This window comes from Notamacropus eugenii, chromosome 1 (assembly GCF_028372415.1).
Source record: "Notamacropus eugenii isolate mMacEug1 chromosome 1, mMacEug1.pri_v2, whole genome shotgun sequence".
Classification (NCBI taxonomy): domain Eukaryota; kingdom Metazoa; phylum Chordata; class Mammalia; order Diprotodontia; family Macropodidae; genus Notamacropus; species Notamacropus eugenii.
In genome coordinates this window covers 90183013-90209023 of record NC_092872.1, presented here as the reverse complement: position 1 = coordinate 90209023, position 26011 = coordinate 90183013, and the positions used below count along the sequence as shown (strand labels likewise).

Genomic DNA, 26011 nt, shown 5'->3' with positions numbered 1-26011 from the left:
GGATGATAATTGCACCTACCTCAGTGTTGTGAGGATCTGAGACATTTGTAAAGCACTTAGGACATTGCCTGACACGTAGTGGGCACTTTTCTTCCTTCTTACTCCATTTCTAGGGTACTTTATATTATAGCACATTACGTCCTATATATTATACGGTAATGGATGCTGAGAGAGTTCTGAAGTTAATAAGATGTAGGAAGAAAACTAGAACTCGAAGCGACCTTAGAAAACATTGGGTGCAACCCCTTCTCTTTTACAAATGAAGAAACTGAAACAGAAGAGGGTTAGTCAGCTGCAAGGTCACACAGCTGGGCTTTGAACTCAGGGCTGATGCAAATTTCATTTATCTTTCCAAGGGGCCTAATTTGTCAAAGAGCTAGTTGGGATAGAACATATATGCAGAGAAATACAAGGTAAATTAAAATGTAAGTGCATTAAAGCACGGAGCACAGTGAGAGTACTGCCAACTGGAGGGATGATTGATTGATGCTCAGTGAGCCCTTGAACTTTGCCAGTCCTCAACTCCTGATCACTCTGTGTCAGCGAATGTACAGCTGTCCTGGGCAGCTTCATCTCTGAACTGGAGTGACACTGCTTCTGTAAAACCTCTTGTGCCAGAGGCAAATAGCAGGGAGATGGGGGGGCTCTTGACACCATCTGTGATGCACTGGACTAATGGCCAAAATTTTGGTCAAATTTGAAGTCCAAGGATCAAAACTTTAAGATTTGGCCCAATCTCTATCCTTGGTTTCTTCTTTCATCATTTCCAAATGGTCTGAAATTAAGCAGACCGCTGATATATCACAGACATGTGCTGGGACTTTTAGGCAACTACTAATCATTGTAGAATGATGGTGATGAATAACAGTAGTGAGGACAATTATAATAATGTAATTTATATCCAGTTTTAAGGTTTGCAAAGCACTTTATGGAAGTGATTTCAGCTGACCCTTACAATAACCCTGTGAGGTATTATTGTCCTCAATTTACAAATAAGGAAACGGAGGCAGAAGAGAGGTTAGATGAATTACCTAGGGTCATACAGCTAATTTATAGGTCAAATTTGAACTCAGGTCTTGTCTCCAAGTCTAGTGGCTTTATCCACTAGAAGGTGAGAGTGGTAGGGAAATTGACACTCAATTTATTACCCCTCCCTAGAGGTAGAACTTTGGAGTGGGATTCTTCCATCTTGGGTTGCTGCCTAGATTAAATAGACTGACCCTCGTATTTTCCTTCACCATAGTTCTTGAATACTGGGCTAGAAGGATTTGGGTTCAATGAATATGTGGTCAGAGAACAGGAGCAAAGAATTCTCAAAAGATGAACTGAAAACTGTTTTGAAATTGAAAACAGCCATATGAAAATATTTTCTGAAAAAGCAGAGTGAAACCTAGCCTACTTGACACCTAGAGCAGATCATTTTTAACCTCTTCCTCCTCTATATGACAAAATTATTTTCTGTAATAATTATAAAATGAAATAATAATAATGACTAGAAAAGAAGTGCATGCAGTAAAACTTTTCTTTTTGTTGAATTTTGCATATATAATCATACCAGTAAAAAACAAGAAAAGAGAAAAAGTAATGGAATAATACTTTCAAATTACATTAATATAATGCTTCAGGGTAGTTCCTTTGTCTCTCCCCTCCCCCCAACCCCAAAGAAGCTTCTCAAATTACGGGGAAGTGGCCATTTATAGGTCTCAGAAATTCTTGCAACTGGAACTCAGAAGTAGTTAATCTGGGGGAGTAAATTCTGGGACCCCCCCCCCTCAAAGAGCAGAATATAGGGGTAGGTCGCCTGGAATGAATTTGCAGACTCAAGCATTCCTGAAGTCAAGGTGGTAAAGATGTATTGTTACGTTTTTGTTACACTTTTCAGAGGGCAAGAGTTCTTAGGGAATCCGTGATTTGAAAGGGGTACAAGTAAAGTTTATACAGTATATAGAGTGTATACACACACACACACACACACACACATATAGTGTGTATATAGTACATATATACAACGTATAGTATATGTGATATGCATAGTATATATACACTCTGTGTAGTATATATAGTATACATTGTATGTTATATATGTCATGTTATATATACTATATATGTGTGTGTGCACGATATATAGTATAACATATGCCAAATATGCTAAGTGATTCAGAGTGGGATTAGGGAGTGGTTACTTTTTAAAGAAGCATGCCCTTTTAGTATCTACCATGCAGGTATTTTACCCAGAGTTCACCGAGAATTAGCCCAAGGTGGGGGCTACATGGAGGTGTGGTTTTAGGCCTGAAACATCATTTAAAGACAACTAACGGTCAGGGCTGACTGAGAAATATCCAGGCTACTCCCCTCAATGTCTTGTTAGACAAGGTAAATGTAACGGAGTATGTGTACGTCTAAGTCCAGGATATATATGATTGGTCAGTGAGGAGTAAATATCCTTATGACCCAGTACACAGTCAGTTCAGCCAGTATGCAGCTGGTTCAAACTGATAAATTCTATAGGTGTAGCTGGTTACTGTAGCAGTAAAGAGATAAGGGTTTTTGCTGAGGCAGGCTGTCCTTGGGCTGGGAAGAAACTGCCTGGAGTAGTGTTTTGAGGCTAGCAAGAAATGTGATTTTTGGAAAGAAATGTGATTTTTAGAAGGAAAGGGGTTTTTAGAACTGGAGTCCAAGCACAGGCACCCAGGCACCCCATCAGGTCCATCTAAGAAGTTGCTGCCCTCTCTCTCCTCCCAGTTTTGTGGGGAGAGGCCTCTGGCTTCCCCTTGATGCTGTAAGAGAGGGATATTTTTCCTGCCACATCTGCCCCAGGTTTGGCAGTTCATTCTTGCTGTTTTCACCAGACACCTGCTTGGAAGGTGGTTCCTTGTCTGGACTCTTGATTTTCCTTGAAGGCTGCCTTCCCTAATGTAACCCCTTATTGCCTACACAATTGTGGATTGTTCTCACTGCCCTGCCCTCAGTATGTAACTGGATAAGAGAAATCCAAATGGTTTTACCTGACAATCAATTCATTGGCAAAGATGACCAAAAAAAGGAAACAATCCATGTTGGAAAGATGGGCACACTACTATACTGTTGGTGGAGCTGCAAAGTGGTCCAGCCATTCTGGAAAGCAATTTGGAATTATGCTAAAAGAGTGACAGAAAAGTTCATGCCATTTGACCCAGAGATTCCACTGCTAGGCATCTGTCCCCTGGCCGTCAAGGATAGCAGTTCCTCATATGAAGCAAAATGCTCATAGCAGCACATTTTATATTAGCAAGAGACTTCATTGCCTTCCTGTGGCCACTAAAATAAAATACAAATTCTTTTCTTTGACACTTAAAGTGATTCATCATCGGGCTCTAGTCTACCTGCCCACACTGATTCTGTGTTCTGTAACTCCTTCTTATTCTCCAAATTCTGACCAAACTGGTCACATTCTGTACTGGACCCTCTTCCTTTTGTCTCTCTCTTTGTACAGCCTATCCCCCATGCCTGAAATATGGTCCCTCCTCTCATCGGTCTATTGGAACACCTCCCTTCCTTTGAAGCTTAGCACACATTCAGCTTCCTAGATGAGGTCTTTCCACATACCCTAGTTATTACTGCCCTCCCCCCCATATTCTTTTGTGTTTTGTATTGAAATTTCTTCTGTTTCTCCTCACCCCCCCCCCCCCCGCCTTAACAGTTGACAGTTGATTAAAATTCCTCATGTTTTTTTAATTTGTATTCCCAAGATTACACAAAGCTGGTGCCTAATAAATGCTTGTTAAATGAATGAATGAGAGCCAGAGATTGGTATTGGGTAACATTCCAGCAGCTAAGACTCTGCTTTTTTCAGTGGAGTCTCTGGGGAATAGTTACCAAGTCAGTAGAATCAGTGTGTATAAAGGAGAGGGCCAGAGGCAGCGGAGAGAAGGGTGGGGATTGAACTGGAAGAGATCAGAGGGAGTCTTGTGCTGGAGCAGCTGCCACCCATCTCTCAAACAGCTGGATCAGTCCCAAAGAGAAGTCAGAACTCTAGAAGAATGGGCAGTGTCAGTTTTGGCTGGGGCCTCATTCCCCGAGGGCCAGGAAAATTTTCTTCTGGAACAAGGAGGAAGAATGTGGTATACACCAGGACTTGTACTTGTCCTCAGCTTTAAGTTTCTTGTTGTCAGTGGCATTATCACATTGTTGCTTGGGACACTGCGTAAGAAAGGGGTATAATGCCTTCCCTTCCTTAACTTTCCTTTAAACTCAGCAAGAAAGAAGAATGTAGCTCTGTTCCAACAGTACCAAATAGCCTGGTAGAAGCCTGTCGGGAGCCAATTTCACGTTACTAACAGAGTATGATTTGACAGCTACTGGAAAGCATCCCTTCTGCAAAACATTCCTCACACTGGCCTGCAATGACCTGAATTTACCAGCACGGACTTCACTCTTGGGTTAGAGAATGACAGACTGGGAGTCAAGGGATCTGGATTCTAGTCCTACTAGTCCTTCACTAACTATGTGATCTTGGACAGTTTACTCATTTGCAAAATAATAGATTGAATTGTGTGACCTCCAAGGTCTCTGTGAGGTATAACATTTTATGGTTCTCCCAAAGGCTGAATTTCTTTTTGCATTTGTTTTCTTTTACTATCTAGTCTTCTCACCCACAATGAAATTACAGTGACCATTCATAGACCAATCCCAATACTGATCAGTTTGAAAACTTTAACCTGCTCCATTTTTCTTATTTGAGTTGACCTATTCCTTCTTAGGCAGCCTAATGGTTGGAGGACTCCTAAAGGTTCACCATATTGGTCCTGGACTTAATACAGTCAAGCAGCTTTAGCCCTACTGCAGCTAAACTGTCTTTGCTGACAAGCTAAACCAGGCTGAGGATAACAGACAGTGAGAAAAATTTGTTCTAATAACCATGGAGGCAGAGGAAGCAGGTGCCATGGAGAGCTTAGAGTTTGGTCAAACGTTGAAGACATCAAGGGCCTCTACTGCGTCCCTGGTCAATGCCAGTCATCTTGCCACTATACTTCAAACTTTGTACAACTCTACCTCACTTAAATCCCATTCATCCAAGAGTCAAGACATCACCCTTAATATCACTGGTCCTCTAAAAACAACAACAGCTGTAGCTAAGAACTTCCACACTTAAGTAATCCACCAGCTTCAGACTCCTCAGTAGAAGGAACTACAGGCTGGGGCTACCACACGTGGCTCCAATACTGGATTTCAAATTAGGGAAGCAGAGAATTTTCTGAGCTGGAATAGTGTTATGTACGGTAGAGGGAGAGAACCTGGGTTTGAATCAGGGCTCTGCCATTTAGTATCTTTTTAACTTTGGATAAATCACATAACCTCTATTCCCTCATCTCTAAATCAGTGGATTAGACCAGCTCAGGAATTCTTAACCTATTTTGTTTCATGGACTCCTTAGCAGTCAGGCAAAGCCTTTGGACTCCTCAGAGTAATACTTCTAAGTAACAGAAGGAAATGCTAAATTTCAGTTAGAGGTTAGTGAAAATAAAGATGTAATTCTTTCCCATCCAAGGTTATAGATCCTTTAAAATCTATCCATGGACTCGTTAAGATGTCAGAGATGGTTCTTAAGATTAGTTATGTCAAACTCAACTAGAAATAGGGGTCACTAATCTGCATATAAGCATCATAAACTTTAATTCTTAAATTTAAAATGGAACATCATCTCTATTTTAGTATGCTTTTATTTATTTTGCTAAATATTTCCCAATTATATTTTAATCTTCCTCAGCCACATTCAATAGTGTTCAGGGTCTCATTTAGCCTGAGGGCCGAATGTTTCCCACCTTTGCTTTAGAGGGTATCTGAGGTCCCTTCTTGCTCTAAATCTATGATCCTATGACATAGCTATCATATGCAACTTGCCCCTGGGAACTTTCTAGTTCTCCAAGGAAGAGTCATTCAGGCAGCTTCCTAGTGGACATATGTCTGGCAGCAAGATAGCATAGTGGATAGCCCTGGCCCTGGAGTCAGGAAGACTCATCTTCCTGAGTTCAAATATGGTCTCAGATTCTTATTAGCTGTGTGATCCTGGAGAAGTCACTTAACCTTGTTTGCTTCAGTTTCCTCATCTGTAAAATGAACTGGAAAAGAAAGCAGCAAACCATTCTGGTATCTCTGCCAAGAAAACCACAAGTGGACTCAGGAAAAGTTGGAAGTGACTGAAAAATATTGAACAAAAACTTGGATTCCCAGGTCCACTCCTGCCCCTTTCCCACCTTATGTACCTGTCTTCCTAGACACCCAGTTATTTGATCGTAAGATTAGGTTACTTGGAGCTGCACGTCTTGGGGTCTCTGATGCTCAGGGATTCCTGTCAGGTGGCTGTTGATTTGAGTGACTCTACTGGACCTGATTCTCACAGAGAAACACAACCCAAATGACTCATCTCTAACTGTTCTAGCCCTCATTCATCTCCTATGTACTTGTATGGCATTCTGTCTGCCACACAATAATATACTACCTTTGTTACTTTCATTCAACAGATTTTAATAAAATAATTTACATCTATTGTGGATGTCTTTTTTTTTTTACATCATTATTTTTCAGTTACACTAACTTCATCCTTCCTGCCCTAAACACACACAACACTGCCACCCCCATCACCACCAACAACAACCATTAAATATAATATTCTATAATAGAAAGAGAATTATATTTGGCGGCAGAAGACCTGAGTTCAAATCCCAGCTCTGCACTAACTGCTTATATGACCTTATGCAAATGACTTAACCTCTTTGGCCCTCAGTTTCCTCATCAGTAAAAAAGAGGGGTTTGGACTAAATGACCTCTAAGCTTCCTGCTCGCTCTGAATCTTAATCTATGTGTCCTTCCTTTGCAAAGCAGGAAAACAGTTAAGCAAAACTAACTGTTGGGTGATGGATTGTATCTGTATTTTTTTGCACTATTCACCTGCAATCTTTCTATTACAAGGATGGAGGAATTTCCATCTCTTCTCTAGGCGAAGATTGTTCATCACAATTATGCAACATTTGGCTTCATTTTTCGTGTTTCCAAAGATATTTTTTAAGTGTCTGTTCTGTGCAAGGTACTATGCTAGTGTCTCTGTGTGTACATATGTGTGTGCATGTATATATACATATACACATGTATATCTACATGTGCATGTATAAGCATGTACACAGCAACCTGCATATATACATATATGCACACATATATACAACATATACACATACTAGCTCTATTCTTAAACAGTTAATTAGAGATTGGGGGAAAGGTAAAAAGGGCATGAAAATAGTTATGTATAATATGGCAGGGAAAGATCCAAAGTGTTCTAAGAAAATTTCAGGAGGGAGAGATCAATCAATTAAAGATATATTTAATAAACATCTGCTGTGTACCAACTAGTGTATCACTTTGGACTGTGGAGATCATTTTTCCTATGTATAAAACTTCTCTCTCCAACTAGATCATAAGATAAGATGTTAAAAAATCATCTGACTACCAAGCTTTTTCTAGTATATTACAATGTCAGAGCAAAAACATCAAGTATCTAGAAGTAAAGGGAACCTCAGAGGCCCTCTAATACAACTCAGCCATTTTACAGATGAGCAAGCTGAGGACCCAAGATTTTGAGCTACTCACCCAAGTTTACACAGAAAATAAACATCATAGTTGGGAATTGAACCTAGTTCCTCTGATTTTGGAATCACGGATCTTTCCAATGTATTCTATCAAGCAGAGATTCTTAACTTTGGGTTAAAAGGGGTCATGGCTCCCTTTGACAGTCTGGTAAAGCCTATGGACTCTTCAGAATAATGTTTACATGAATAAAATAAAATACATAGAATTACTAAGGAAATTAAGGCTCATCAGATTAAAATATGAAAGAAAAAAAGTGAATTCATATACCACAGGTTAAGAAACCCTACTCTAGATTCATGCTTTGAGTGGCTACACCATGGTAAGCCATCAAGATTCCCACTACAATTTTCCAAGCAGATGATACTGACTGTAATTATTGTTCAAGCAACTTTTTCTGTACTCTGTGATACCAGTCCTTCACTGCTTGGAAGCAACTCAGATTCTTGGAATTTTAAATACTCCCAAGAGGGGTGGGAGAAGGGTAGAGAGAGATGAGAGAGGGAAATGAGTGTGTGTGTGTGTGTGTGTGTGTGTGTGTGTGTGTGTGTATGTGTGTGTGTGAGAGAGAGAGAGAGAGAGAGAGAGAGAGAGAGAGAGAGAGAGAGAGAGAGAGAGAGAGAGAGAGAGAGAGAGAGAGAGAGAGAGAGAGAGCTTTTCTCTTTTTCCCAATATACACTTCTATGGGCTTGGCAAAGAATTGCTATTCCCCAGGCTACAGGATTTTCCCAGGCTTCTCATAGCTGCAAATATTCTTCATTGCTCCAGATGTGGCAGGCACAAGGATTTTTTGGTGAGGTTCCAGAGAGGGAACGTAACATCCCAGAACTGGAAAGGGCCAGTCCCCAAGAAGTCATCTGGTTCAGCCCTTGACCTTCTGAACCAAGAAAGGACTATTCAATCATAAGCAACTTGAGGGCAGGGTCTGTCTTACATCTCTGTACAATCTCTACAATCTAGGACGCTGATCTGTTACCTAGTTCAGAAGGAAAGTCTCGGCTTCCAAGTTTCCAGTGTAGCTCAAGCTTCCAGCAACAGGAGAGCCAAGTCTCTTTGGGGCTTTTTCACTCCCTCCTTCCCTCACAAAGGAGAACATGACCCCAGAATAATGGTATCTGGAAGTATAGAATTAAAGAAGGTTGGACATAGTAGGGGCCATCTAGTTTAACCTCTTATTTTATTGAGGGGGAAACTGAGGTCCAGAGACAGGAAGTAATTCTATGGCAAAATACTGTTTGAATTCTGGCTTTGCTACTTACTGCCTGTGTGTGGTGTGTGTGTGTGTGACAGAGAGAGAGAGAGAGAGAGAGAGAGAGAGAGAGAGAGAGAGAGAGAGAGAGAGAGAGAGAGAGAGAGAGAGAATAGGAAATATATCATTTTATGTCACATACTCTACACCTAAACAGGTCCTATTCCTCACTCATAATGACCCCAATCTCTTATCTCTGGCTTTACATTCTCCACCTCTTGAAGTGCCCACCCTCCTCATCCACCTCTTAGAAGCCTTAATTCCTGTCATCACCTCCTACTTGAGGATTTGGGGCTGATCCCCTTCATCTAGTAGTGTCCTCACTATACCTCAAAAGTATATTGTTTGTATTTTGTGTATGTTGAGTATACAGTTCTATGTGTATGTGTTGTCTCCTCTGATAGAATGGAAGGCCTTTGAGGGCAAGAACTGTTTCACTTTTGCATCCCCAATGCATAGTACAGTTGCCACCACAGAGTAGGTACCTAAAATAAATGCCCGTTGATTCACTGAATCCTAAACTCAGCCTGATAAAACATTTCCTCACTGACCTCATCCTAGTTTCCTCTCCTCCTGTGTGATGATTGTTATATTTGATGCCCTCTACTTAACTCCACTAAAGCTGGTGCTTCCTCACAGCTTGGAGCTGGTGCCAATCTTGGCCCCATGATTCTCTTAATGAGGTTCTGTGAGTAGTTAGGCCCTTGTTGGCAAGTCACCACCTGTTCTCAAGCTTTTCTGGTGCCAGTGACTGTGAAGGAGGTGAGGAAAGAAGTGAAGGTCTTGTGGTCTTCAGGGGTAATTTGGGGCCAAGTCCATTAGCAGATTTTCTAGATATTGTACCATTGTCACTTTTGAGGTTTGTTAACCTGGGTGTGTCTGGTGTCTAAGGGATTATCTGAAAGCTGCTAAGTGGTGTTCCCAGAATGATAGTTATTCAGAGACATATGAATGGGGAACACCCCACATTTGACTCTTGCCTGATCCTTGGCGGAGAATCCCTCTAAACTCCTCACCTCTGCCCCCGACAAAGAGGGTAGTTTCTTCTGGGACTCAAGTGATGGGTTGGGGTGTGGATAGGCCAGGAGATTTAATTACTGGGAGATCCTCATATGACAGCTACTACAACGATAGTAGAGAGTACCCTTAATTACCACTTTTCAGTCTTGAAATCAGCTGGCAGTCATTAGCTGGTCGACCGTGGCTTCCCAGGTCTGCCAGATGTCAGCCGGAAGGGCTAGACTGAATTTGGAAGTTATCCCTTTGGCAACTTCTTTCCAATCCCCTGGAGCTGAAAGGCATAAGGGGAATCTAGATGTTGTCTTTCCTGCCTAAATGTACAGGTATCAAAATGCAGGAAAACAAATCTTAGCCGGCTGTGAACTCCATTTGACTACCTATAAGCCATCCAAGCCAATCTTCACTGCAATGGAGACTTCAATACATTGGGAAGAAGGTTTCCAGTGCAGAGAATGGACAATCAAACTGGAAGAATGGGATGCTACTTTGTTCACAAGAGAATTTAACCCACAGATTATAGAACTAAGTAGAAGGGACTGCAGGGGTCTAGGTGGCAAAGTAGCTAGACCACTGAACTTGGAGTCAGGAAGACCTGAGTTGGAATTTTGCCCCAGACACTTACTAGTTATGTGACCTTAAGAGAGTTTATTAATTCTCTGTTTCAGTTTCCTCATTTGTAAATGGTGTTAGTAACCACACCTACTTCTCAGGGTTGTTGTGAGGATCAAATGTATCTCATTTCCCCTTCAGAGAGGGGGAGTGGGTATGTAGGTGGTAAGGAGCAGAACCAAAATTTGAACTTGTCTTTTGATTCTAAATAATAACAAAAATAACAATAGCTAGCCTTTATATAGTATTTTAGGCTTTCCAAAACACTTTACAAATAATAGGGCAGTGAATATAGTGCCAGACCTGGAGTCAGGAAGACATCTTCCAGAGATCAAATCTTCCCTCAGACATTTTCTAGCTTTGTGACTCTGGGCAAGTCCCTTAACTTCACTTACCTCAGTTTCCTCATCTGTATAATGAATTGCAGAAGAAAATGGCAAAACCTTCTGTTGAGGTTGGGGGTGCAAGAGACCCCAAACTACTGACATGCCAGGTCCTGCTTGAATGAATTCAACCCAAGACTTCTCTCAGCCAAAACAAAGTTTATTGAAGATTCACCATATTGGGTTGGCTCTGAAGGAACCTAACAATTTGTGACTCTGGTATTGACGAACCCGCCAGATAGAATCTCAGTTAGACAGAGTCAGAGCTGATTTAAACCTGAGTGCCTTCATGGAGGTGAGATAGAAAAACCATGGGAAAGATCTAGACGTGGTCTAGTAGTCTGGAAGGAGGGTCTAAGGAGGATCTTGATGGGACTGGGGTAACTGATGATGTAATCCAGGGTGGGAAACAGCTGGAGACAATTGGGAGGTATCAGACAATGGAGGGCTTGAGTGGGAATCTTGTGGGGCCATCCAGAGGTAACAGACTATGTAGGGCCAGGCTAGGTTAAGGGCAACACATATGAGTATAAAAGGCCAGATTAAGTAGAGGTTCCCAGAATCTGCACCCCATCAACTCCAGTGCCTTTGCCAAGAAAACCCCAAATATGAAGAGTTGAATAAGACTGAACAACAACAGCCTACGTATATTATCTCATTTGATCCTCAAAACAACCCTACCCAGTAGGTGCTATGACTATCCTCATTTTACAGATGAAGGTTAGACAGAGGTTAAGTGACTTGTCGAAGGTCATGAAGCTGGGAAGAATCTGAGACCAGATTTGAACTCACAGTATCCTGACTCCTTTTTTAGCACTCTAGCGATAGGTCTGAGTCTTTGTACCTTTATAGGTTTCCACTACCCTGTCCCCCTTCCCATTCTGTAATGTATCTCCTTTCCTTGGACCTTTTCCAATCCCTGGCTTCCTTCACGATACAGGGAGGGAAGTTTGGGAGGAAAGTAAGTTAATTCAGATGCCACCTCCTCTAAGAGACCTTTCCCGACCCCCCTGTTTATTTATGCTGTCTCCTTGATGATATTGTTTTGTGCTGGAACAAGAGTGGTGAGGGGACAAAAATCCTATTATTCCATGGGAAGAGAGAACTCCCCAGAAAAAGACCCAGGGGTGTCCAGGAGCCACCTCTAACTGGCCAGCCTTACAAATCACAAATTGATTATTGAGACTTTAGAAAGTATTAATAATGCAGACAGTCAGTTGTTAAATATTTATCAGCACACCCCTGAGGCTACCCCTACTAATGCAGAATCAGTAATTGCTTTGCAATTTTTAGCCTTAGATATGCACCTGGGATATTGAGAAGCTAAGTGACTTGCCCAGGGTCACACAACCTAGTGTGTCCCAAGTGGACTTTGAATTCAGATGTTTCTGATTTTGAGGCTGATTTTCTCTCCATTATGCCATGCTGTGTCCTTCCTACTTGCCTTTTTAGTAGAATGGAAGCTTCTTAAAGGTAGTCTTTAGCATTCTTGTCTTTGTATGTCCCCATTGAGGCATTTTGTTGTTGAGTTAGGTCATGTCTCACTTTCTGTGACCCCATTTGGGGTTTTCTTGGCAAAGACCCTGGAGTGCTTTGCAATTTCCTCCTCCAGACCATTTTACAGATGAACAACTGAGGCAAACAGGATGAAATGACTTGCGCAGGGTCACACAGCTAGCAAGTGAGGTCAAATTTGAACTCATATCCTGACTCCAGACCCAGGCCTCTTTCCACTGTGCTACCTAGTTGCCCCATATGTGGCAGGCATATAGTAGATTCTAAAGATTTGCTTAATTGCATCAATTAGAGTGTGGAACAAGGTTTAAAAACAAAACAAAACTTGTGGGTTTGGGAGGGAAGTATTGGGGGGTGGGGTGACTTTCTGGTTCTGACCAAGCCTGGAAACAGATACTACTCAGGCAGCTTGTCCAGATCAGTTTGGTAAAAGTTGGTGGGAGAGATAATGGTTTTCAGTTGAGTCTGGAACTTTGCTGAGTACCCTTGGGACAGCTTAGTTTTGTTAATCAGAAGCATAGTGCTAATGAGAGTATAATCATTGATTTAATTCCTACAGATGATTTCAGAGAAAGAGAAGTTGGCTCAGCAGACACGAGCTGCATCCTTTATTCAACTACTGGTCACAAGGATGGCAAAGTGAGGGAGTGTGGATGCTCCATTACTGAAAACAGCTCAAGGGGATGTCCAGGATAGTGGGCCAGTTGCTGCTTTGAATAATAAAGTATAGCACAGGTTCCCTATAGGTACCTGCAAATTCCTGCCTTGAATTTATCATTGGAAATTCAGTTTTGGAATTTAGATCACTTGAAAAACTAAATCACATTCAATGCTTACATTAAAAAAAAAAATCATCTCATCGGCTTTTTTTGTTTTTCTCTGTCTTCTCTGTTAGATAAACTGAAATCCTGTGAACATTGTGGGGATGTTGGTTTTGGAGGGTTCTGGGTGGGCCCAGACAGGAGGTAATTAGAGTCGAGAGGTTTAGCCAAACATAGGGTTGTTATCCTCTCGTCTGTCCCTGGAGCTCTTGTCTCCTTGCTTTGCTGTGGCTAGGCTGTAGTGAGGCAGCCTGAGCCAGGGCTCCTGCCAGATGTCCTAACAAAGCCCTTGTTTGTGTTGTCTGAGGCTGTGAAGAGGAAAGGAGGGAGGTTGGTGCTGGAGAAAGCTGTGAACCTGCTCAGAGGAGCCAGATCTGAAGGATGACTGGTGACGGTGACTGAGAAGAGAGAGGACCCTCAAAAGTTTTCAGGCTCATTGTTTTCGCACTTGAAAACCAGGAAGCGGACAGAGGCATTTTGGACTAGGAACATGGACCAAGATAATCTTTTTTGCTTTTTTATTTTGTTTTGCCCTTATAATCTCTCCTTGAAGGACAGGGTTGAAGGAAGACAGAGGATGATGTGGACCCAATAAGGCAGCTATTTCCTCATTGTCACTGTAAACTATTTCATCAATTTCTCCTATTCTGGGAAAGGATTGATTTTCTTGCCATGTGCCTTATTCATTCACAAGGGACCAAGAACATACTCGAAATAGGTAGATCCCCCTTTCAGAGCTCCCACCCTTCACATTTTCCACTGGTTTCTGAGGGCAGGTCAGTGAGTCAGACCCAGAAATTTTTGTGCATTTCCTCACTCCCACAACTAGTAAAAGAAAGAAAGGGAATGAGGTTTGGGTTCTTTTTTTTTTTGTGGGGGGAGAATCCTTCTATTCCACTTCCAAAGTGAAAATGACTCAGGATTGCCCTGCACAGACTCATGTAACCTCCCTTCCACATTGCCTTCTGCCTTTTTTCTCCTTGCTTCATGTGCTCATCTGGTGTGGATATAGAAAAGGCAAGAATGGGGATTCCCATCTCAAGCCCCATTGGAGTGAGGGAGAGAGGCCAAGAAGGGATGCTGCCAACACGAGCTAAGGAAGAGGCTTCAGCTATGCCTCTTATCAACTATAAGGAGGCAACAGGAATACTGAAATTGACCTTCTTTTGGAACTGAGGTCCTTAACCTGGGGTTCATGAAATTATTTTATAATATTTTGATAACTATATTTCAATATAACTGTTTCCTTTGTAATCCTATGCATTAGGATGACAAATATTCTGAAAAGGGGTCCATTGGCTTCCACAGACTGCCAAAGGTGTCCATCACACAAAAAAAGGTTGAGGACCCCTGCTACAGTGGGAAGGACAAGAAAAATAGACCTTTAAAGTTCTCAAACATTAAATAGGCCCAAAGAATGCTGGAGATGTGTTGTGGTGATCAAATTAGAGCTGAAAGAGACCCTATCGGCCATCTAATCTAACTCCATTTTACAGATGGGGAAACTGAGGTTCAGCATAGTGAAGTGACTTGCCAAGAGTCACAGGGCTAGTAAGGAGCAGATGTAGAGGTTAAAACTAGGTCTTCCCAGCTCCAGATCTAGTGCTCAATTCACAAACCTCATGGAGAAGCAACAATACAATCTCTTTTAAATTATAAGTCCCTCGGATTAGTTAGCCTGTCTTTATGCCCTTCCTTCCTTCCTTCCTTCCTTCCTTCCTTCCTTCCTTCCTTCCTTCCTTCCTTCCTTCCTTCCTTCCTTCCTTCCTTCCTTCTTTCCTTCCTTCCTTCCTTCCTTTCCTTCTTGCAATTGGGCTTAAGTGACTTGCCCACAGTCACACAGCTACTAAGTGTCTGAGGCCACATTTGAATTCAGGTCCTCCTGACTCCAGAGCCACTGTTCTATCCACTTAGCTACTTACATGCCCCACCATTATCTTTCCTAAAGTACATCCAAGCATGGGGCTCTAGGTCTATGTGATGAAGTTTGAAGTGTGAGGGTCTAAATTTGAATCCCAATTCTACTATAGTCTACCCACTGCACCTTGGGTAAGTCAGGCTCTCTCCCTGAGCCTCATTTTTTCAATGGACAACAAAAAGGACAACACCCAATCACCCAATCTCTTGAGGTGAGGTTGGTTAGTGCTTGGTTACAACTAGCAGAAGATGAAGCACAAGGCTTTTGATCATATACTGAATGGAAGCTTCTTGAGGTCAGGGGTTGTTTTTATTTGCTCTATCTGTCATTGTTTTGTTTTTTTTTTGTTATTTGTTTCTTTGTACCATCAGCATGTAGCACAGTGCCCAGCACTTCCTAGGCAGTTGAATTAAATTAAACAGTCAGAATTGCTGCCATCCATTCTTTCTGGTCCTGGTACCCCCACCCCCCAGTCACAATGTCCTTTTGTTGGCTCCAGATTGCAAGGGGTGAGCGAGGAGCAGAAAGTGTTGGCTTTTGTATTCTTGACTTTTAAGGGACCCTATACCCCAAACTGGCAGAAAATAGGGCTTCCTGGAGTAGGGGAGCTTTCCCTCTTCAACAGGAAACTCCGGGGGCACTGCTGACGCCTGAAGATCTGGGCAGAAGTCCAGATTCCAGACCAGGAGGCTAAGCTGACCTTCCCCCTTCCTGAATAAAAATATAGAAGCCACTGTGGGCCTTGGAGTGCTTGAGACTGTGGGAGTGGCCTGGAGCAGGGGTGGTGGGGAGGAGCAGATTCCAGGAGACTCAGCCTGCACAGAAGTTGAATTACCAACAGCCGATACCAGCTTTGCTATTTCTCTTTTTCTGCATCTCCTCCTCTGGATGAATTTCTATTGGCTTGGCCTCCCTCTTGGTTTGGGATCCAGAGCCTTCTCACTTGTTGGAACAAATCTGGTGTTGTGGATTGACTGTGCCTGGCTTCTAGACAACTAAACACTCAAGGTCTGTATCAAAAGGTTCAGGGGCCATTGTTCTCGTCTGTAATCAGCTCTGATATTAACTCCAAGCTTAAATTGTAGGAAGGGCTCCAGAGGGTGGGGATGGAAGTTGGCTGGACAGAATGACCAAACTAGCAGCGTGTGCTTCTCAGGCTGGAAGCTGTTATGGCTCTGGAGTTCTTGTTTTAGTATTGGGGGAAGAACATAATTGTCTGGCTTCCTTCAGAGAATATCAGGAGAGATCTGAGAACCTGGAAAGTGATAGTAAAACAGGCATAAGGCCAATGGAGAAGAATCATGCAAAGACGTCTCTAGGCATCTTATTCATTCACAAGGGAGCAGCACCCTGACCTAGGTACCAGGCACCCAGAACAAACTAGAAATAGGTGGGCCCCCCTTTCACAGATTCCCTGCCCCTCATCTTCCACTGGTTTCCCAGGGTGGGTCAGTGAGTCAGACCCTGAATTGTTTGTGAATTTCCACACTCTTCCAGCTAGAAATGGATTACAGAAAGGAAAAAAAAAATCTATCTCGATATATATATAGATGTAGATCTATGGATGTAATAATATATGGATATAGAATACTGAAAGCCAAAGCAAACAAACCAAATAAAAGAGTTGTTCGGAGCACATAATTAGACAAAGCCCCATCAGGGAATTTAAAGGAGTATCTGGGCTATATAAGTTCTCCCTGTTTACTCACATTACCAGAAGCCCCGTCTGGCCAGACTCTTCCAGGCAGGCCATTCCTCAGGCTGGTGAATTGATAGAGTTCCAAACGTCACTCAGCCACAGACATTCCGTTCAGTTCTCAGGCTTTCCACAGGCCTGCCTACACTTCCCAGCAGCCACTCCCCCCACCCCCAGTCCTCCCTTGTCATTGTCACCTCCTTAGAATTCTGATGCTAAGAGAATGCCAGCAATTGCCTGCAGCAAATCCATTCACTTCCTCTCCTTAGCCCTGGTCAGCCTCTCCCTGGGGACTTCAGTTTCCTCATCTGTAAAATGAATGGGTTGTATTGGATGAATTCTTAGCTCCAGCTTTCTCTGTGATTCTATAAATGTTGTGTGAAATTTAGGACTGGAAGCTAGGGGAATCAAAATGGAATTGCAATCCAAGGAAGCCTTATTCCGTTTTTCTAAATAACAAAACAAAGAGTATCTCCTCTTGTATTTTCTGGATGTCATTTTGAAGTGTGATAAAATGGAAATAATTCATATTTGTGGTTTCCAGAGGCACTGTGTCATAGCAGATGGTCTTGGAGCCAATGAGACCTGAGTTCAAGCCTCACCACTCACATATAGTTTTTCTTTTCTTTTCTTTTCTCTTCTTTCCTTTCCTTTTCTTTTTTCTACTTACTTAGGATTTTATTTGTTCCAATTACATGGGAAGATAGTTTTCAACATTCACTTTTATAAGATTTTGAGTTCCAAATTTTTTCTCTTTCCCTTGCTTCCTTCCCCCCTCCCCAAGACAGCAAGCCATTGGATCTAGGCTTTACATGTACAATCATATTAAATGTATTTCCACATTAGTCATCTTGTGAAAAAAGAATCAGAGCAAAAAGGGAAAATCATGAGAAAGAAAAACAAAAAAAGAGAAAATAGTATGTTTCGATCTACATTCAGACTCCATAGTTCTTTCTTTGGATGTGGATAGCATTTTCCATCATGAGTCTTTTGAAACTGTGTTAGATCATTGTATTGCTGAGAAGAGCTAAGTCTATCAGAGTTGGTCATTGTGCAGTGTTGCTGTTACTGCGTACAATGTTCACTTCACTTAGGATCAGTTCATGGAAGTCTTTCCAGGTTTGACAGAAATTCATCTGCTTATTTCACATAAATTTTCTGTGGCACCCTGGATACTGAACTTCTCTGTACTATAGGCAGCTCTCTGAGGCTATTGATAGGTTGTAGAGAAGGCACTGGGCTAAATTGGTAAAGAGGAGTTTCTTCAGTGAGGAGTTTCCTTCATCAGTAAACTCACCCGTCTAGTTCCTGTTCCTATATTTTACCCAGATGTAGTGACAATGTTATCATCATTTTATAGTTTAAAAAAATAAGAATATTTCAATGACTCCCCATTGCCTATAGCAATGATCGTCAGACTTTCTTTTAACCTGTTATTAAGAAATTTATATGTATATATGATGTAATATATATGTATAAATACATATTCATATATATTTATGTGTATATACATATAGTATATGCACAAATATATGCATGTATACATATATACACATGCATATCTCTCTCTCTATATATATATATACATATTATATATATGTTTATATTCCAGTATATATAGTCCAGTATACCCAATGGGAACATTATAATATTGTAAGTGGGAAGGGGTAGGAGGAGTCTCCCAATCATAATAGTAGTGTAGTATTTATATTTTTGCCTCAGTCCTTTATCTGTAAAATGATCTGGAGAAGGAAATGGCAAACTACTCCTGAATCTTTACCAAGGAAATCCCAATGGGGTCATGAAGAGTTGGACCCGACTGAAATAATCAACAATAACAGCACTTCCGTAGTGCCTACCATGTGCCAGGCATTGTGCTAAGTACTTTATAAACATTATTTCATTTAATCCTCACCACAACCCTGGGAGGGAGGTGCTATTATTATTACTATTCAGTTCAGGAAACTGAGGCAAACAGAGATTAAGTGATTTGCCCAGGGTCCCATGGCTATTAACCATCTAAGATCAAATTTGAACTCAGGTCTTCCTGGCTCCAGACCCAATGCTCTATCCATTGTGCAACCTAGTTGCCAATGCTACTTTAGCAGCTGCTGTAGTGAATGCCAAGATCAAGGTGATAGCTGCCATAAGGGGGCAAAGCCTATCTCAGAAAGAACTTGGGGGTAGGGTATAGTGGGGGTTGTAGGGCTTTAATGGGTGGAGAGTAATTGTGATTGTCTTGGAGACAAGCAACATGATTGGCTATCATAGAAGATGACGAGATGCTTCCCACCCTCTGACTGGTTGATCATACATCTTTTGGAGTGAAATCAAAGAACGTCTAGAGGAGGTCCCAGTCCTCACTTTGGAGACCAATGACCTGTAGCATAAAATAGAAACTTCTTAACCTGGTATTTAATGCCCACCACAATCTGACTTCTGTCTATTTTAGCCTTATTGAAAAATTACTGCTACATTCTTTCATAGATTCCCCAACTTAGCCAGATTGAATGATTAACTATTTTCCAAGACACTCAATTTCCTATGTCTGTGCGTTAACTCCAGTTGTCTGCTATGCCTGGAATGCCTTTTCTCCTCATTTCCACTCTCTTCTCAAGGCTCAGCTCAGCTGCTACCTCTTTCATGAAGCCTTCTCTGATCTCTACACCACCCCTCCCGTGTTATTGCTCTCTCTCTCTCTATCATTTTCTTTGTGCTGTATTTGGGTTCATATTGTAAACACTCAATAAAACATAAGCTCCTTGAGGGCAGGAAATGTTCCAGTTTTGTCTGTATCTCAGGTCCCCTAGGACAGTGCTTTGGCTATAATACAGTATGCGCTTGAGATGTCTGTTGTATTAAAGCAACTAGTCCAAGATTGCACAACTAATGCATAATAAGTATTGGAACTGAGACTTGTACCTAAGTGTCCTGACTTATGTTCCCATAATACACAATTTTCTGCTCTTGGCCCACTACCTTCCTTTCCCTCAATGATGAAGGACACTGTTTCCAAACCACTTTCACAAGCCAGGCAATAAAATGAAGGACATTAGAACTCCGCCAACAGATAACAAACAAAATTGGAAGCAATAGTGAATATTTGTATAACACTTTATAGTTTATACTGTATACATTACCTCACTGGATATCCCCAAATCCTTTTTTTGTGAAGTGAAGCAAAAAGGTGTTAAACTTATTCTGCATATAAGGATGACTTCCAAAAGGTAATACAGTTAGTAAGTGGTGAGGTCAGGAATAACTGGGACCTAGATCTTCTGACTTCTAGTTAGTTATTCCATGTGGCCTTGCAGGACATCTCAATTGTTTATATCATCAACAAGGAAAAATTTAGATCTTCATCAGGTTCTATTTTTATCAAGTCATACCCCAGCTTCATTACTATGGTGATGTCTGTGAGCCAGCATGGGTTCATCATGAAGAAATCATGCCAGCTTAATTTCCTTTATCAGCAGGTAAATAGACCAAAGGAAGCTACTGCATGATTTAGACACACTTTATATGGATTTTGGCAGAGTATTTGAGCAATGGAGGGACATGGGAATAAAACAGTTTATTACTAGCTGTATAACACTGAGTAAGCACTTAACCCTCATTGCCTCACCAAAAAGAACCACACACAACAGTTTATTAATTGGAATAAAAGAAAGAGTGGACAAAAAATAAACTAAAAATAAAAACAAAGCAAAAAGAATGGACAAGATGTAGAAGAAGGTATTATTTTTGTCTCTTTCCATTATCACTTGTGTCCAGTCAACCCTGTTAATTTTACCTCATTATCAACTCTTACATCTGTCCCCTCCTTTCTATTGCTACTGCCACCTTTCTAATTGAGGTCCTCATTGATTCATCCCTAACTATTATAATGGCCTCTCTGAGATTTTTTTCTTGCTTCTCCAGCTAGTAAACTATTTTATGCTTATGTTCCTCCTTTGCCTAAAAATCTTTGCCTACTGAATAAAATTTAGATGACATTGCCTTTTCAGCCTTTTTTTATTACTACAATCCATGCATCATACCCTCCAACTATACAGGAGAGCTTACTTTTTCCAAGTTGGCCTGATACTTTCCCACCTCTATACTGCTGATCACACTGTCCCCTGGCTTCTTATACCTTACTTCCCTCTACATACTCTGCAATCCAGTGACACTGGTCTCCTGGCTGTCCTTCCCACACAACATTATCTCTGGACTCTTGAGTATTTTCATTGGTTATCCCTATATCTAGAAGTCTCCTCCTCCTCATCTCTGCCTCCAGCTTACTTCACATCTTAGTTAAAGTCTCACCTTCTACAAAAAGCCATTTCTGGTCCTCTTTAATTTTAGTGCCTTCCACCTGAGATTATCTTCAATTTATCCTATGTGTAATTAGTTTATAATTGTTTGTGTATTGTTTCTTCCCTTTCTGTCTCCCCATTAGACTAAGCAGTTTGAGAAAAGGAACTGTCCTTTGCCTTTTTTTCTATCCCCAGGAGTTAGTACAGTGTCCAGTACATAGTAGGTGCTTAATAAATATCTTCCATCCTGAATTCATGTTCACAAACTAAAGTCAATTCAAATGCTCTCTCCTTGGTGCCTTCCTTGATCCTTCTATTTAGAATGATTATCTTCCCTAGATCTCACGTAGCACTTTGTTTCACAAGTCTCCAATGCCCCCATTGTGTAATAAGACCTTAGCCTGAAAGGGTCAGGTTCTCACATTGCATCCTCAACCATCTTCAGTCATCCTGATGAATATCTGGTCACTGGATTCAGATGGCTCTGAAGGAGAAGTGAGGCTGGTGACCTGCACAGCCTTCCCTCACTCAAAACAAAGTCAACTCCAAGTCATGTCATCACCTTGATGTCATTGTCTTCTTCGAGAATGGACAAACACCACCACAACAACATCCAACATTTATGGTTATGTTGCTGACTGAACTAGAAGCTTCATGAGGGAAGGGACTTAAATTTAATTTTTGTATCCTTTTCAACTCGTAACTCAAGGTTCTTTCCACATAGTAGGCACTTGATGTTTCTTCAATGAATGAATGAAAATTAGATGATAGAAAAGTTAGGTGAATTCAGAACTGGACAAAAAACCTAGACCCAAAGATGGCTGACTGGTGGATCGCTGTCAAAGTGGAAGAAAGTCTCCCACGGAATGCTACAGGGCTGATCCTGGGCATCCTGCTGTTCCACATTTTCATCATTGACTTGGATGAGTACATGTGGGAAGCAGCGTAGTGTAGTGGGTTGAGGGTTGAATTTTCAGTCAGGAAAACTGAGGTTTGAATCTCCCCTTAGATGTTTGTAAACTGTGTGATTCTGGGTAAGTCACTCAGCCTCTCTGGGCCTAACTAAGGAAGCTGACCTTGATGACCTGCCCTCTACGATCACTTTCAATTTGGATTTTGTGGTCCTCTTATTCATGACTCTATAAATGGCTTACATGCTGAATTTGTAGATGGCATGAAACTAGGAGGAAGAGCTAATATGGTAGATGACTGAATCAATATCTGTGATGACCTTGACTGGCTAAAAGGATAGGCTGAATTTAAAAAGATGTAATTTAATAGGGATATACATGAAGTCCTAAACATAGGTTAAAAAAAAAATAAACTGCCCAAGAATAGAACTGAGGAGGTGTGGCTAGACAACACTTCATGTGAAGAAAAAAACAGCTTGAGTGTGGTAGTAGACTGCAAACTCATGATGAGTCAACAGAAAGACATGGAAGCCAAAAAAATGGTATTAGCATCTTACACAGCAATAACAGAAATACACTGTTGAGAAAGGAGCAAGGTCAGAATCCTGCTGTACCTTTTCCCGGTCCAACTACGTCTTCATATTAACTTCAGATCAGGCTGCCACTTTGTAGGAAGGACATTAAGTAAGAATGCCATCAATCAGAAGAAGGCATCTAGGAAGGTGAAAGGGCACAAAATCAGGGCATACTCGTTAAAGGGATGTTTAGTCTGGAGAAGAGAAAAATGTAGGGGAAATACACTAGCTGTCTTAAAGCTATGGTGTCAAACTCAAATTGAAATGTATCCTATAGGCAGCATGTTGACTTAGAAAATCACATATTAACATTATCAAGGTTGTATTGTATTTTAATTGATTTTGTTAAATATATCTTGATTATTTTAATCAGACTTTTGCTATCACTTTCCAATGCATGCCTTATAACCAAGAAGTACAACTAAGCAAAAAATTCAGCATATTGGCCTTGTCTAACAACCTATGTGTTGGTCTGTAACCTGTAAGCTACCACCTCTTTCCCAAGAGGTGAAAGAGATGCTTCACCATTAGCTTTGTGAAGTCATGGTTGATTCACATTCCACAGCCACAAATATTTAACAGAATCATTATTGTTAGAATTGGAAAGGACCTTGGAAGACAAGTCCAATACTTCCTAACCCTAACTATACTTTGGTCTGGTGAAGCACCTAAATTCTCTACAAACAATTAAGGATAGAGGATTTCATTGACACAGGGGAGTCTTGGAAACTTCCTCTACCAGTACAGGATGACATTTTCTCTATTCTTGGAGAATTTTCTAGAATACTGAGAATTCAAGTGAGTTGCCTAGGGTCACACAGCCAATGTGTGTCCAAAGTATAACTTGAAACCCAAGTTTTCTGACTCCAAAGCCAGATCTCTTTGCCATACTGACTTTTACCTATGACCAAAATGAGATAATATATATAAAGTGCTCTGTATGCATTGAAGCATGACATGAATATTAACTGTTTTTCTTATCATCATTGCCATCATCATCATCATTCCATAGTCTTGGTCTCAGAACAGAGGAGGCTCAGAAGTCAAGCAGACAGATATAGGATTGGGAGAGCAGGATGCAGGGAAGCTGAAAGATATAAGGAGGAATAACTTTTCTAAGCGCAGGGTTTAAGAAGAAAAGACCATTAGTAGTAAAAGTTTTTAAGGTCAACACAAATTTTCCCCAGTATGTGGTTGGGAAACACTGACCTCGTCTGACCTCTGCACTATCACTAAGTAAAGTGAGGCCTAGAGAGATGAAAAAACTTTTCCAGTACTCCTTAGTTGGCCTGAAGATTGAGTTTTCTCTTCTCCAGGTTTCTCCATTCCTTGCAACTATCCCTCATATGAGAGTCTCAAACTGAACAATGCTCCACATTGTCAGGAGCCTTCTTGCTTCAGATTTGGCCAGAAGAGCAGCCTAGTTTCTATACTTCTAGTAAAGTAGCCCAAGATTGTATTGGTATTGGGTGGGGGTGGGGTGGGATGGGGTTGCCATAATACACTTGTCATTGACAAGTACAAGACAAAATCATAAATTTAGAACTGGAAAGGACCTTTGAGGTTATTTAGCACAATTCCCCCATTTTCAGATAAAGAAATTGAGACCCAGATAATCCCATAGGCAGGAAATGTCAGGATCAGATTTTGAACTCAGGATCGCTGACTACAAGTGGAGTTTTTTCATCACAGCACTTGCAATTCTCAATTTTATAAGACTTAAAACTGAATAAAATCTAAGAAAACATCTAGTCTAATCTCTTCCTTTTCCAGATGAGAAAACTGAGATGAAATGATTTGCCCAAGGTCACACATGTAGTAAGAAAGAGCAGAATTCAAACTCAGATCTTTTGACTCCAAATTCTGTATTCTTTTTAAAGATTTTTTTCTAAATTCCTTAAAACATTTTCAAATGAAATTCCATCTACTCCCAGAAAAAAGGGTCTAAAACATCAAAATATTTATAGCATTCCTTTTCCCAGTAGCAATTAAACGAAGTAGATGCCCATCAAAGGAGGAATTGTCAAACAAATTGTGGTCCATTACAATGTTAGAAGAATTGATGAATTTAGAAAAGCAGAGGAAGATGTAAATGAACTGATGCAATCAATCAGTCAACCAACGTTAATTAAGCACCTACTATATGTCTGGCACTATGTTTAATACTGAGGATACAAAGAAAAAAATCCCAAACATTCCCTGCCATTGTGGAGCTGAGGGAGATCATATGAGCATAATCAGTGGATATAAGATAAAAATAGAATAGATGGAAAGTAGTTCTGTAGTTGGGAAGACCTGAGCTGAAATCTGACCTCAGATACTTAGTAGCTTTATGACCATGGGGAAGTCACTTAACCTCTGTTTTCTTTGGAGGCAGCTAGGTGGCTCAGTGCATAGAGTGCTGGTCTGGAGTCAGGAAGCCTGAGTTAAAATCTGGCCTCAAAAACTTACTAGCTGTGTGTTCCTGGGTAAATCATTTAACTTCTGTTTGCCTTCAGAAAAAGAGAAGGAAATGGCAAACCTTTTCAATATCTTTGCCAAGAAAACCCCATGGACAGTGTTAGTGTGATATGGTCCACAGGGTTACAAAGAGTTGAACATGACTGAACCACAATAATTGTATAACTGGACCGTAGAGTATATGAATGAGACTAATGCGTAAGAAGACTGGAAAGATGCAAAGTGATGGGAGCAAAATCAGGAAAATGATATACATCATGATTATTCCATTGTCAATAGAAAGACAATTTTAAAAAAATGAAACTGAATGCTGTGTAATTAAAATGATGAAGGCTGGTCCCGGAGAAGGGTTGAATAAATGCACTCCCTGTTGCAAGGTGGAGAACTAAGGATAAAGAATATTTCTTGTACTGTCAGCTATGGTTGATTAGTTATGTTCCTGCTGTTCAGTTGTTTTCATCATGCCCAGCTCTTCATAACCCCATTTGGGGTTTTTTTGGCAAGGAAACTGGAGTGGTTTGTCATTTCCTTCTCCAGCTCATTTTACAGCTGAAGAACTGAGGAAAATAGGGTTACCAGGTAAGTATCTGGTCTTCCTAGCTCTCTCTTTCCTAACTAAAAAGAAAGCTGTGTCACAAAATCAGCATTTTGGGATTGTGATGCTGGAGAAGATTTTTGAGAGTCTCTTGGACAGCAAGGAGATCAAAGCAGTCGAATACTTAAAGAAATTAATTCAGACCATTCACTGGAAATTCAAATACTTAAGCTGAAGCTTAAATCCTTTCTTTGGCCACATAATGAGAAGATGGGACTAATTGGAAAAGACCCTGATGTTGGGAAAGATTGAAAGGAAAAGTGCACGGCAGAAGATGAGATAGTGTCATGGAAACAATGAGCAGGTTTAACTCTTGCCTCTGACACATACACATGTGTTACTCT

At 41.0% G+C, this 26011-nt stretch overlaps 1 protein-coding gene across 2 annotated transcripts in view; it reads left to right on the top strand.

Annotated features, from left to right (window-relative positions):
* The window catches only part of EMP2 (epithelial membrane protein 2), a 57667-nt gene that overhangs the window by 13472 nt on the left and 18184 nt on the right, over window positions 1–26011 (top strand). Inside the window, exon 1 of one of the 2 annotated variants that reach the window (XM_072609051.1) lies at window positions 15911–16140. The exons of the other annotated variant lie outside the window; for it this stretch is intronic. The gene's annotated coding sequence lies outside the window, so the exon portion shown is untranslated. Of the gene's footprint in view, window positions 1–15910; window positions 16141–26011 lie in introns of those variants that run through there. 2 annotated transcript variants of the gene reach the window in all.